Source organism: Piliocolobus tephrosceles, chromosome 1 (genome assembly GCF_002776525.5).
Source record: "Piliocolobus tephrosceles isolate RC106 chromosome 1, ASM277652v3, whole genome shotgun sequence".
NCBI lineage: Eukaryota > Metazoa > Chordata > Mammalia > Primates > Cercopithecidae > Piliocolobus > Piliocolobus tephrosceles.
Window position 1 is genome coordinate 202,427,563 of NC_045434.1, and position 13,881 is coordinate 202,441,443.

General features: G+C 43.1%; 1 long non-coding RNA gene across 1 annotated transcript; it reads right to left on the reverse strand.

Annotated features, from left to right (window-relative positions):
- Positions 1-5,114: 5,114 nt before the first annotated feature.
- Positions 5,115-6,721, reverse strand: LOC111547485. The gene is made up of 2 exons (XR_002733152.1): positions 6,599-6,721; positions 5,115-5,476 (listed from the first exon to the last, which is right to left on the reverse strand). It is a non-coding gene; the product is annotated as an uncharacterized LOC111547485 (long non-coding RNA).
- Between the last annotated feature and the right edge of the window lie 7,160 nt (positions 6,722-13,881).

The following is a 13,881-nucleotide window of genomic DNA, read 5'->3' on the forward strand; positions in this document are numbered from 1 at the left end:
CCCCTCCCGCAGTTTAATTTTCCCAAGCTATATGTTTTCTTGGCACCTATACGCTTTATTCACAGTGGCCATCAACATTATAATTCACTGCTTAGTTGTAAAATTATTGATTTAATGTGCCCTTTCTGGACAAAAAGCACTCCCTGACCAGGAAGGAGATTATAGATGTGTTGACTATCCCTATTATTTTCTCAGAGGTTCCTAGCAGCCTAGGCAAGAAAGGAAACACATTGACAAAGAAGGAAGAAGAAAAAAGAAAACAATAGCTGACACTTAATGACCACTCGCCCTGTGCCAGCAATGTTCCAAGTGCTTTTAATCTATTTAACCAATATGTTGTGAAGAAAGGGCTGTCATCTAACACAAGCAAGTGGCACAGCTGACATTTGAAATTCCTCATCTTAACCACTTCATCATAGAAATGAACACTCTCAAACAGTATTTCATGCACTATAATAGAAGTCTGAGAGGTGGAAATGAAGGAGGGAGAAGACCAATTTTCTACAGATGTCAGGCAAAACTTTCCAGGGGATATAATGAATGAGTACGGCCTTGGAAGCCAGTGGTGAGGGTGGGGAGAGTGGAGCAGCGTGTACTAAGCAGAGGAGGCTGTGTGAACAAAGGCCCAGGCAGGAAATGGCTTGGTGTTTTCTAGAAATTGTAGGTAGTACAGGATTGCTGGCGCTTAGATGGTGAAAGGCAGGGCACAGAAAAGGAGATGAGGTCTAAGAGGGAGGTGGAGGTGCCATGCCTGAGGCTGCTGAGGCTGCTGTAGGCCATACTTGTGTTACAGGAAAGGGAGCCTGATTCAGACCCCAAGAGAGGGTTCTTGGATCCTGCACAAGAAAGAATTCAGGGTGAGTCCACAGAGTAAAGTGAAAGCAAGTTTATTAAGAAAGTAAAGGAATACAGAATGGCTACTCCACAGACAGAGCTGGTTGCCTATTTTTATGGTTATTTCTCGATGATGTGCTAAACAAGGGGTGGATTATTCATTCCTCCCCTTTTTAATTTTTATTCTATTTTATTTTTTCTATTGTACTTGAAGTTCTGGGATACATGTGTAGAACATGCAGGTTTGTTACATAGGTATACCTGTGCCATGCTGGTTTGCTGCACCCATCAACCCATCATCTACACTAGGTATTTCTCCTAATGCTATCCCTCCCCTACCCACCTCCCCCACCCACTAACAGGCTCCGGTATATGATGTTCCCTTCCCTGCCTCCCCTTTTTAGACCATATAGGGTAACTTCCTGATGTTTCCATGGCATTTGTAAATTGTCATGGTGCTGATGGGAGTGTAACAGTGAGGAATATCAGAGGTCACTCAAGTGGCCATCTTGGTTTTGGTGGGTTTTGGCCAGCTTCTTTGCTGCAACCTGTTTTATCAGAAAGGTCTTTATGACCTGTATCTTGTGCTGACCTCCTAATTTATCGTGTGACTTAGAATGCCTTAACCATCTGGGCATGCAGCCCAGTAGGTCTTAGCCTCATTTTACCCAGCTCCTATTTAAGAGGGAATTGCTCTGGTTTGAACGCTTCTGACGCCTGCCTGGACTTCAAACACAATCCTAGGGAAAACGGGAAGCCACTTTTGATACCAAGTTTTTCACAAAATCAATTTGCTTGCCATGTGGAGAAAGGATTGCAGGACTGGGATGCTGAAGGTGAAGTGGCAACCGGAGAGGGCATGAATGGAGAATCCATAGATTTTGTGGCTTCAGTCCACGGCCTCCTCAGCCACCATCTGGACCCTCCCAAAGGCCTCCCACCACCCACAAAAGGGAGGGTGGGGGAAGTAGCAAGCCTCCTGCTGTTTGGAATAAAGAGATGTAAACTCCAGTCTCTGCTTTGAAACCAATCAGAGAGAGTAAAGTGAGCCGAAGAGAAATGTACTTAATCCTTAACTCATAGCCCCTTCCTCCAAGAAGCCTGCCTTGCTCAACTCATGCAGAAATTATTTCTCTTTCTTGTGAATGCCTCCCATTAATGTTTCTACCATTCATTCATTCAATCAATGAATATAAACTGAGCACCTATTATGTGCCAAGTGCTGTGTTAGATGTCATGTTAGAAATAATCCTAACTTATTCTCTACCCTTGTGGAGTTTATTATCTAGTGAGAAAATAAAACGTCAAACAAATAAATTCATATCCTGTTACATGACTTTATGTGTGGCAAGCCCCGTGAAGAAGTTTAGGGTGCTTGGAGATGGTGGGAAGGGGAATTTGATTATGGTAAAACGCATCTTCTGCTTCTATTCTTTACCTCTCCTTGCATTCTCAAACTTGTCATGTGACTTTGAAGTTTCTTCCATAACATCAAAGTTTATTTCCACAACCCCTTGACTTTGGGCTTGGCCATGTTACTGGCTTTGACCAGTAAGATGAAGTGGAGGTGACAGTGAGCTAATTCTAAGCATGGCCTTGACAGGTCTTAGTGTGTTCCCATTTGCCCTCTTGCTCCTCTGCCATCACCTTGAAAACATGCCTTGGTTGGCCTGCTAGTCCCATGAGGATGATGAGAGACCTGTGGAACAGACCCATCCCAGCTGAACTGCCTTAGCTAAGCGGAGCCTAGGAGCCCCGATTGGCTGACCCCCTCATCCCTGAAGATGAGTGAGAGAGGCTAGCCAAGCTTAGCAGAGCTGCCCAGCCAATCCCAATCCAGGCCAGCTGACTTCTAGCTAATCCACACATTTGGGAGTTCATTAATGCTTAAGTTGTCAGTTGCTGAGATTATTTTGTGCTATTTGTTACACAGCATTATTGTTTATAGTTAACTGTTACACTGACTTAGTCTGAGCAGCCTATGGCAGGGTTCCCTAAAGAAATGGCATCTCAGTGAAAACTAAATTAAGTTGGTAAAGGAAGAGATGAGGAGTATTTCAGGCTGAGGGAGCAAAATGAGCAAAAGTCCTGAAACAGGAAGGACATGAACTTTTAAGAGAGAAAGTGAAAAAAATCAGGAGTTCCTGGGGTGAGGATATAGAGAGCCAAGGGTGATCAGGCATGGTGGGAGAGACTGGCAAGGGAAGAATACAGGTATCTGTCTTGCACATGGCACTAAGCAAAATTAATGTTCTGTAGCATTGTGCATTTTCGTGATGTTCCCAACTATACAGTGATCCCTTTGAAGAAAAGTTGATAATTTTTATCTTGTCTCCTTGCACCCTACCAGAGTAACACCCCACATCACAATAAATGACCAATATCTTTGGTGTATGAAAGAGTTGAACTAATGAGAGAGGTGCTGAAATAACAGTTTCTTGGCTTTTCTTAAACGTTGGACACTGACTACAATTTTTCTTCCTTGGTAATTAGTTCATTTGTAACACCATTGTTTGAAATGAACAATATTTCACTCCATCACTCCCTGTTTTCCTTTTGAGCTTTTTGTTTCCTCATAACATTTGTCACTGCCTGACATTACATTTACAGAAGTTTTTTGTATCTGTCTCTTCCATTACAGAGCAAGGACTTTGTCTTGTCTGTGGTCACATCCTCAGTATCTAGGATTGTGCCTGACACACTTGTAGATGCACAAAAATGTGTTGAATGAATGCAGAATCAGATGATGAAACACTTAATGCTAAACAACGCTTTAAAAAGTGCAACACAGAAGTTACAGTGTTAATTATCTGTTGTTCAGTAATAAAGTGGGCAAAATTTTTTTTATCTGGGATGGGGAGAATCCATGGGCACAGCAACAGGAATGATGAAATCATCTATGATTCTTACTGGGATAGATGGATCCAAACACAATATGTGACCAAAAACATGGGGTGTAGGCATATCACCACCTCAGTATCATAGTCCTTATATTTATAGAACGCTTGTCATTTTATAGTGCTCCTTCGCATACTGACTCACTTTGTATTCATCCCATGCCTGAAATATATATTGTAGTGTATAGGGATTATTATTTCCTTTTATAGATAAGAAAACCTAGGTTGGTGAAATTTAATTATTTGCTGAAATGGATTTAGGGATTTGCTATGGTTTAAATGTTTGTCTTCTTCAAAATTCATGTTGAAATTTAATTGCCATTTTGAAAGTATTGGGAGGTGGAATTTCTAAGAGGTGGTTTAGGTCATGAGGGATCCACCCTCATGGATGGACTAATGTTGTTATTAAGGGAGTAGGTTTGTTATTGAGGGAGTGGGTTTGCCCCCTCTTGCTGTCTCTCACCCTCTCCTTGCTCTTTCACCATGTTTTGATGCAGCAAGAAGGCCCTTGCCAGACATCAGCATTTTAACATTGGACTTCCCAGTCTCCAGAACTGTGAGCCAACACCTTTATTTATTATAAGTTCCCCAGTCTGTGGTATTCTGTTACAGAGCACAAAATGAACAAATACAGCATTCTGTCTTCTAGTTTATCAATCTTTCCATATAGCACAGTTGCCTCATAAGATGTCTTTAAGAAAAAGCAGATGGAGCGGGACATATTTTGAAAAGCTGTATGCCAGATAGGTGCATTTTAACCTCACTGTGCCTATAAGGTTCTGCAGGATTGGGCTTCTGCCTGCATCTCTAGTTTCATTTTCTGCCTTTTTCCCCAGCTCCTGAACTTCAGCTACTTTGTCCCTCCTCATCAAGAGCCTTCCTAGTCCACAGCTTTCCCATATGCTGCTTTCTCTGCCTGGAACACTCTTCAGCCCAATTTTCACCTGGATAACTCCTACTTCAGAACTGAGTTTAAATGCCACTTCTTTTTTAAAAAAAGACTTGCTTTTTTTACACTCCTTCACTTCTATTTAGCCCCATTTATTTTTAAAGCACCCCATAACTTATAATTATTCATTTAACATCTGTATCCCAAACTGGACAAGATTTTTGAGGGCAGGGTACTTACCTGTCTTGTTCAGCAGTGCTAAGCTCATGATACGATTCCTAGTATACAGTAAGCACTCAATCAATATTCTCTGAGTCTAAGAAATGAACAAGTGGTGAGGGAGGGCTGTGTTTTATTGTCTTAAAATTGGAGTCTATTCCTTCGGTTTTAAGCATCATTCCCTGTAGTTAAAGGGTTGCAGTATTGTAACAGTTATCCACTGCTACATAACAACTCCAAAACTAGGCAGCTTATAAAAACAACCATTTTGCTTGTTTACAGTTATATAGGACAGCAATTTTTTTTTTTTTTACGTACAGAAAAACTGCAACAGAGGACAGCAATTTGAGATAAGTTCAGCTAGATCGTTCTGATGGTCTCACCTGAATTAACTCATGCATTTGTTATTATCTGGTGACTGGATTGGGCTGGATAAGTAATATGCTGATGGGGCTTGATGTTGACTGGGTCACTCTCTCCTTGGGATCTATCAACCTCGAGGATGCTGGCAGTCTCAGTGCAGCAAGTAGGGTGACCAGCCATGCTGCTTTGTGTGGGACTATCCTGGTTGTAGCAGCGAAAGTTCCATATCCTGGGAAACTCCTGAGTCTTGGGCAGATCAGGATGGTTGGTAACCCTATCAATAAGAAAGAAAGAAGGTGGAAGTTACAAAACCTCTGAAGTCTAGGTTCAGAAATTCCACAGTGGGACTTCTCTTGTATTCTATTTGTCAAGGCGTGTTACGAAGCCAGCCCAGACTCAAGGGGGTAGAGCAATAGACTTCATCTCTTGATGAGAAATACAGCAAACACATGTTGCAAAGGGAAATGCATACAGGAATAAAAGTGTTTTGTTTTTGCAATCTACTACAAATTGCAAAAATCTACTACGTATGGAAAGTAAGACCACAGATTCAGGAATGAAAGAAAGGCTTTTTTGTTAATTGAAATATTTGTACTAAGTAGGGAAATATTGAGAGAGCACCCAGTAGTCAAATGTTGAGCGACAACAGCGACAACTACATCTCAGTTTCTTAACACATCAAAATTACAGGGTTTCTTTTATATACAAGTACAACCTAAGACAAACACCCCATTTGGAAAAATGCCTTGAGGTGGGCAGATTGAGAGGAATGGTAAAATCTCAGGTAAAGGAGAGAACACTTCTTGGCAATTAAGGGGAGAGGAGAGGGCAAATCTTGTAATCGTATGTTAACAATATCAAAAAGCCTATTTCAAGAGTAGTATTGATAAAATGCTTGCCAAGTAAAAAATTTGGGATAATACTTTACATTTATATAATGCTTACTGTATGCCAGGCACTGTTCTGGTACAGTTGATTTACAACTATTTATACATTTAAACGTCACATTAATAGCTAAGGAAACTATAATAAAGGACAAGGTCACCTACACAGTGTGTGGTGGAGTCAGGATTTGAACCCAGGTACTTTGACTCAATTTGCCTTTCCAGGTGTTGCCATTTTGCTAAGTCCGCTTCCTGACTAGCAGTTAGGAATGGCAATCTAAATTTCTCTTATGGAGCTTGCCCTTCCTCCTGAGGGTTAGAGAGAAAGGCCGGCCCTGGGTAGCCTCGGAACTGAGATCTAGAAACAAACGCGCAGCGCCCTGAAGGGCGGCCCTAGAGTTTCATTCCGGAACGGAAGTCCATGGCTTGGGTTCCCACCCGGACAAGACTGGCAAAGACTCTTGCGCAGGCGCAGTGACGTAGTCAGTGCTGGAGCCCAGGTCCGCGCCCACCTAAAGTAGCCCGCGAGCCCCGTAGACCGAGGGTGGGGCTGGCCTCTCCCCACCCCGAAACATGGCCGTCGAGGTGGGCGAGGGGAGACGGCCGCCAAGAGCGTCCCCCGCGGGGCAGGGCGGAGGGCAGGGGTAGCGAGGAGGGTGGGAGCGGAGGGACCAAGAGCAGCCTGGGGGTACGGGAACGGCTGCCGCCCTGGGGCCCGCAGTGGTCGTGTAGAGCTTCTTGGACGTCATGGAATGTACCAGACCTCAGAGATAATCATCTCAACCCACGCTCACATTTCACAGACGGGCAAACTGAGCCCTGTCCCCTCTGGAAGCCTGGAGAGAGCTTCGATCGTTTACTTTTATTTCTCTGAACCTGTATTTCTCATCTGTGGCATGGGATGACCGGTTTCTGCCCGGCCTTTGATTGCACTCTTAATGGGCACTGTTTTAAGTGCTTCTTATTCATAAGAGTATTGCGGGGAAATCAAATGAGATAATGAAAGTGAAAGCCATTGGCACGCTTTTAAGCATGATATAAATGTGACCTCTTATGAAAGGCTGAGCCTTATATGTTAGTTTTTGTAAAGAAAGAGGTCGAACTTTGCAGTTTCCTGGGGCTCTGGTCACCCCACTCTCCCTGGCCAGATCTGTTGCAAATAGATCCAGTAAATCAGTGGAAGAGTTGAGAATAGGATTGGCCCAGTACAGACAGGTGTCTGATTTTGTCCTTGCTGTAGAGTACATCTTTAATACTCCTTCAGAGGAATTAAAATGAGTTCGTAATTTGTAGCTGCTCTAAGTGTAGTTCTCTGGCAGCTTCAGAATGTTTTTCAGTTTCCTAATTAATTTGGGAGGTTGGAAATTGTTGATATTGAAAATGGAACTTGGAACATTTGACTTGTTTCCCTTCTTCCCCTTTTGGTTGATAGAACCCCAGTTGTAGTGGGGGAAAGCCTTGGCATCCTCCTTGCCTCCTGTTTGCATTCACAAGCTCACCGTTCCTTTTGTGGATAAATGTATAATATTTATTTTCTAATATTTTAAAACACATTTATGCAATAACTAACATGGATCAAAAGCACTGTGCCAAACCTGTGAGAGATGAGAAAGTGACTGTGATAATGGTCCTGCCTCTCAAGGGTCTCATGGTATTAACAGGAAATAAGGTAGTAGGGGATCTGATGCAAATAGAGTTACATTAAGACAAAATGAAGGTTTCACAGACAACTTCCCTTATTTTATTACAGCCATTAGTTGACTTGGGATTGGTGTCATGTCTTCCAGTGAACACTGTATTTAGAGCTAAAGTTACATGCTTTTTCAGACTCTTAGTTGTCGTGAAAGAAATTTTAAGTTTTATAACTGCTCCTTTCCAATATCCATCATCACTGACATGCCACCTAACTCTGGGAATATATTCTCAAAGGACCTGAGTGAGGCACATACATATAAGGAGAATTTCTGAGGCTTACCTTTGCTTTTCATGTTGGTGGTGTGGCTTCGAGATTTGCTGCCCTGTCCCATGATTCTTATATTCTCTTTTCCTTACTTCAAGGTCCAGACTTCCTAACCATCTGTATCATATTGTTCACCCCTTGAAACTGTAGCATTCATGGTACATGGCTCTTGACATTTATTTGTAGACCAGTTTGTATTGTTAGTTAACTTTCATTCTAAGATTGTGAGTTGTTGAGCAGGGGCTGGAGGACAATGTGCAGTAGATGGAAAAGCACAGGTTTGGAAGACAGACAGACTTGAGTTTGAGTTCTGGTCCCTCTGTTTATTGGCTGTGTAACCGAAACTTTGTGAACCCCAGTTTCTTCAGCAATCACGTATCTGTAAAACCTGTCTTCTGCAGGATTGTTACTCATAGACACGTGGTGAGAATTAAATAACTAAATAAGATGGGAAGTACTTTTCTTTCCTTCCCTGCACCCCTTTTTATTTTCTGTTCCCAGCCTTATACAGTGTTTGTGCCTATAGATTCCATTAAATACCAGCTTAATTAATGAGAACCTGTCACATCCAGTTAAATTATGAATGTGGACTAAAGTTTTTTCTCTTAATCATAAAATTTTAGAATACACTTCTGATTCTCAGCCTGATGCTCTGTCCACTATTCAGTGTAGTTCACAGATGTTTCTTAAGATCTGTTAAGTTCCAAGTACTGTCTTTTCAAAGAAATAAGAGATGAGACAGGGTTACTCTTCTCAGGAAGTTTCAGTCCATCTGGAAAGCTAGGAATATCTTCCTCTTATCCATGTTGCCTCTATCCCAGCAAGTAAACCTTCTGAAAATTGGAGTTCTCTCAGGTGTGGAGTTCTCTCAGGCCATCTTTTAGCTCTACACTCTTGAGTAAACTCATCCACCCCTGTGGCTTCAAATACCCTCTACATGCCAGAGACTTACAAATTCATACTTAGAGTCTAGACTTTTAAACTTCAAACCCATATCTACAACTGTCTTTAATAAATGCACCTATTCTACAACTATTCAACATTAAACTTATCTGAAACAAATCTCTCCAAGCCTGCTGTACCTCCAGTGTTGCCCATCTTCATGGAGTGGTTGAAACCAGGGACCCAGGCATCATCCTGTGATCTCATATCTCTCGTATCTCCCCTGCCTGTTTATCCAGTAAATCACTAAGTCATATAGTTTGTGCCTTCAAAATATAACTGAAATCACCCAATTCTCTCCATCTCCACTCATATCACCAAAGTTTAAGCTACCATCATCTGTTTCCTGTACCACTGCATAAACCAATAAGTACCTGAGACAGGTCTCAATCAATTTAGAATTTTGCTTTGCCAAGGTTAAGGACATGCCTGGGACACAGCCTTGGGAGGTCCTGAGAACAGGTGGTCAGGCTACAGCTTGGTTTTATACATTTTAGGGAGATATGAGATGTTAGTCAGTACATGTAAGATGTACATTGGTTCAATCTGGAAAGGCAGGATGTCTTGAGCAGGGTGGGGTGGGGAGCTTCCAGGTCATAGGTGGATTCAAAGATTTCCTGATTGGAAGTTGGCTGAAAAGAGTTTATCTAAAGACCTGGAACCAATAAATGGAGTGTTTGGGGTTAAGACAGACAAAGGTTTTTATTATGCAGGTGAAGCCTCTGGGTAGCAGGCGTCAGAGAGAATGGATTGTAAATGCTTCTTATCAGACTTAAAAAGGTGCCAGACTCTTAGTTAATTTCCTCATGGATCAGGAAAAAGATCTGGAAAGGGAAGGGGAAATCTATGGGTTGTAGAGACAAACTTTGCAAGTGCCGTTTCAAAATATGTCAAAGAAGATGGGGCACACTTGCTCACGCCTGTAATCCCAGCACTTTGGGAGGCTGAGGTGGGTGGATCACCTGAAGTCAGGAGTTCAAGACCAGCCTGGCCAACATGGTGATACCCAGTCTCTACTAAAAATGCAAAAATTAGCCGGGCGTGGTTGTGGTCGGTGCCTGTAATCCCAGCTACTCAGGAGGCTGAGGCAGGAGAATCTCTTGAACCCAGGCGGCAGAGGTCGTAATGAGCCAAGATTGAGCCAGTACACTCCAGCCTGGGCAACAGAGCGAGATTCCGTCTCAAAAAAAAAAAAAAAAAAAAGGTCAAAGAAATACAGTTTTGGGTAAAATACTTTGATTTCTTTTAGGGCCCCCTGTCTGTCATGTTGGTATCTTATTGCTATGAAGAATCTGTTTTGTCAGTCTTTTTTTTTTTTGAGACTGAGTCTCGCTCCATCACCCAGGCTGGAGAGCACTGGCACGATCTCAGCTCACTGCAACCTCCGACTCCCAGGTTCAAGGGATTCTCCTGCTTCAGCCTCCTGAGTAGCTGGGACTATAGGCGTGCACCACCATGCCTGGCTACTTTTTATATTTTTAGTAGAGGTGGGGTTTCACCATGTTGTCCAGGCTAGTCTCGAACTCCTGACATCAAGTGATCCACCTGCCTCAGCCTCTCAAAGCACTAGGATTTAAGCCACTGCGCCTGGCTTTTTTTTTTTTTTTTTTAATCAGGCTTAAGGTTTGTTTTAATGTTAAATGCCAGTCAGCCTCGGCCCGAATTCCAAAGGGAGGATGGTATAATGAGGCATGTCTGACCCCCTACTTCCCATAATGGCCTGACCTAGTTTTTCAGGTTAACTTAGGAATGCTCTCTGCTGGGAGGAGGGGTCCATTCAATTGGTTGGGGGTTAGAACTTTTTAAAAAAATTTTTATTTACAACAATAACAGCTCTCTGTCTCAACTCTCCTGTAATCCATTTTCCACATGGCAACAAGAGTGATCTTTTTAGGTACAAAAAGATCAGGCCACTTTCCTGCTGAAAATCCCCCAGTGCCTTTGCTGATAGGATTAAAGTTCAGTTATTCCCAAGCCCTCTGACAGTCAATATACTTTGCCTCTACTGGCTTCTCTGTCCCCAGCTGCCATCACTCCCCTTCCAGCCACACTGGCTGTTTCTTTTCTTTTTCTTTTCTTTTTTTCATTTCATTGATTTTTTATTAGGGCAAGTGCATGTTGTGTAACGTATTTCACTTGCAAGTATGAAAGATGAGGGGTCTCTCTCTCTCCCTATGTGAGAGGGCTCTCCCGGGGTCTGGTCACAATATGCCACCACAGTGGGGGCAAATCACCTTCCTTTTGGGCAGGGGGCAAAGCTTCAGTTAAAGGACCACCAGGTGGCGTTTCCTCCTGCAGCTGCTTAACCTCTCATTCCCAGCTTTCCCTCCGCAGTTTCTTCCACTGTTCTCTCTTGGCAAAGTAATCAGGATTTTTGTTTTTGTTTTGAGACGGAGTCTCGCTGTGTCGCCCAGGCTGGAGTGCAGCGGTATGATCTCCGCTCACTGCAAGCTCCGCCTCCTGGGTTCACGCCATTCTCCCACCTCAGCTTCCCGAGTAGCTGGGACTGCAGGCGCCCGCCACCATTCCCAGCTAATTTTTTTGTATTTTTAGTGGAGCGGGTTTTCACCTTGTTGGCCAGGATGGTCTCGATCTCCTGACCTCGTAATCCGCCCGCCTCGGTCTCCCAAAGTGCTGAGATTACAGGCGTGAACCACCACACCTGGTCCACACTGGCCGTTTCTTTGTGCATTGATGATTACTTTTTCAGGGAGGCCTTCCTGCCCCCTATACTTTAGATTAAGTTTCCTTATGTTAACTTTAAAATTACGCACTTTATAAATTTCAAAAGGAGATTTTATTTCCTATAAAGGGTTACAGCGTGTACAGTGGGCATCCTGACAGGCTGGGAAGCATAGCCTCTGACAGAGCCCAAAAGGCAGGCACTTTGAGGGAGAAAGGGGTAAGACAGGAGCATAAGTTTAGTGGGTTGGCCAAGTATACATATTCAACAGGTTACAGGAGGAACTATGGATATTCACGAAGGTGGTCCTAACATCTGCATACTGAATAAACGCATGTTACATACAACCCATGTTCACTTTAGGGTGAAGACTTAACATTTAAATATATTACAGTTAGGCCCTGTATGTCAAAAGGTCTTTTCAGGATGCAAAGGCACTCAAGTGCATAGCCTCTGTAAACCGGCCAGAGCCAGTGCATGGTCAGTGGTTTTCTTAAGCAGAAAGTTACTGAAATCAGTTTCCTGTCCAATCAAAGCTGTAGTTACGACTTGTGGAACAGGGGGTCAGTAGGTCAGCATCTAGCAGTGGATGAGCTGTCATTGTTTCAGTACTGCTTATCTCCAGGCCTGCGCTTGTTTAGCTTATGGAGGAAAAAAAAAATCTTGTGGTAGCTAGAACAGAGTTTATCCTTTAAGTATAGGATATGTGACTTAACCCTTGCCTGGTGTGGCCTTCGGTACTGTTTATAGTTTAGTATCTTATTGCTGCAAATGGTCCATTCTGTCAGTCATATGATCTCTATTTTCATATTAGTGCTGGTGCCTTGTTGTGTTTAAACTGCGACAGGAAGGAGGTATAATGAAGCATGTCTGACCTTCCACTGGGCCATGGCTGGGAGTGCAGTTTTTAAGGTTTCTGTGGGGTCCAAGTGGCCAAGAAGGGGGTCCGTTCAGTTGGCTGAGGGGCTTATGATCTTATTTTTAGTTTATACCTACTATGGCTTCTGATGAAAACTTGGCCTTTTATTTTTCTTACAGCTTATCTTAATTATATAATACTCTTTGCATAAATATTTGGTCATTGATTTGCCTATTAGTCTGCAAGTTTCTTGAGGCAGATATCACGTCTCCTCGGTACCTCTAATGCCCATTAAATAACGGTTAAAGAATGAGAGCAGTTAGGTAGCTTATGACGAGTGTCAGAGAAAAGCTCAAGACAGTGGGTGTGGAAATTCAGAGACGAGATCACTGGGGCCTGCGGTGGGTGAGACAATATTTCTTAGAAAAACTAAACTTGTTTTCAAAGGTGAATATTCAGGAGACAGAGCGTACAGCTTGACAGAAGAAGGGTTACATTTAAGGTAGCAATTCAAAATAAAGGTGGAGAAGTCAGTTGAGGCCATTTTATGGATGGTCTCGGTGCCAGGCTAAGGAATGTCAACTTTATCCTATAGGCAGTAGGAAACCATTGATAGTTTTTGAGCATAAACGGTAATATCTGGAAATCAGTGGCACTGGAAATATCTCTATTAGGACTCGGTGTTACCCACGAGAGAAAGCCATCCAAATAGGCTTAACTGGAAAGCCCAGGCATAGATACATCTTTAGGCATGGCTTGATCCAGCAGCGCAAGTGATAGAACTGGCTTCTTCCTGTGTCTCTCTGCTTTGCATCCTATGTGTAGGCTCCTTTCTCAGGCAGGCTTTCCTCTCATGGTGATGGGATGGTGCATGAGCTCCAGGCCCACGTCTTCCAAGACTGAGGTCTAGGGCAAAATATGTCATTAGCTTTCCCAGTGATTCCAATAACTATCCTTGAATTAAGTCTAGATGGCTGGGACCGCCTGGCTTGGTATATATGCACACCTCAGGATCAGTATTTGTTACTGGAAGAATGCATTGTGCCAAGTGCCTTAAGCCTCGTTTAAATTATAGTCCCCCTTTCCTAACTTAGAGAGGGGTCGGCCCCAACCAAACCACATTGAATGAAAGCAGGGGAGGAGTGAATTTCTAAGTGAAGACAGGCTTGTGGTTGCAAACAGTACTTGAAGGCCGGGTCCCAAACCAACAAATGTCTGTTACAAGAAGGAAGGTCAGCGTGGTCATGTAAAAAATAGACTGGAGCAGAGAGAGACCACTGCTGAGAATTGTCTGTCATTCTTATGCTTCTGCAGTGGCCTGGGACGGTTGTACTCTCATTCAGTTCTTTAC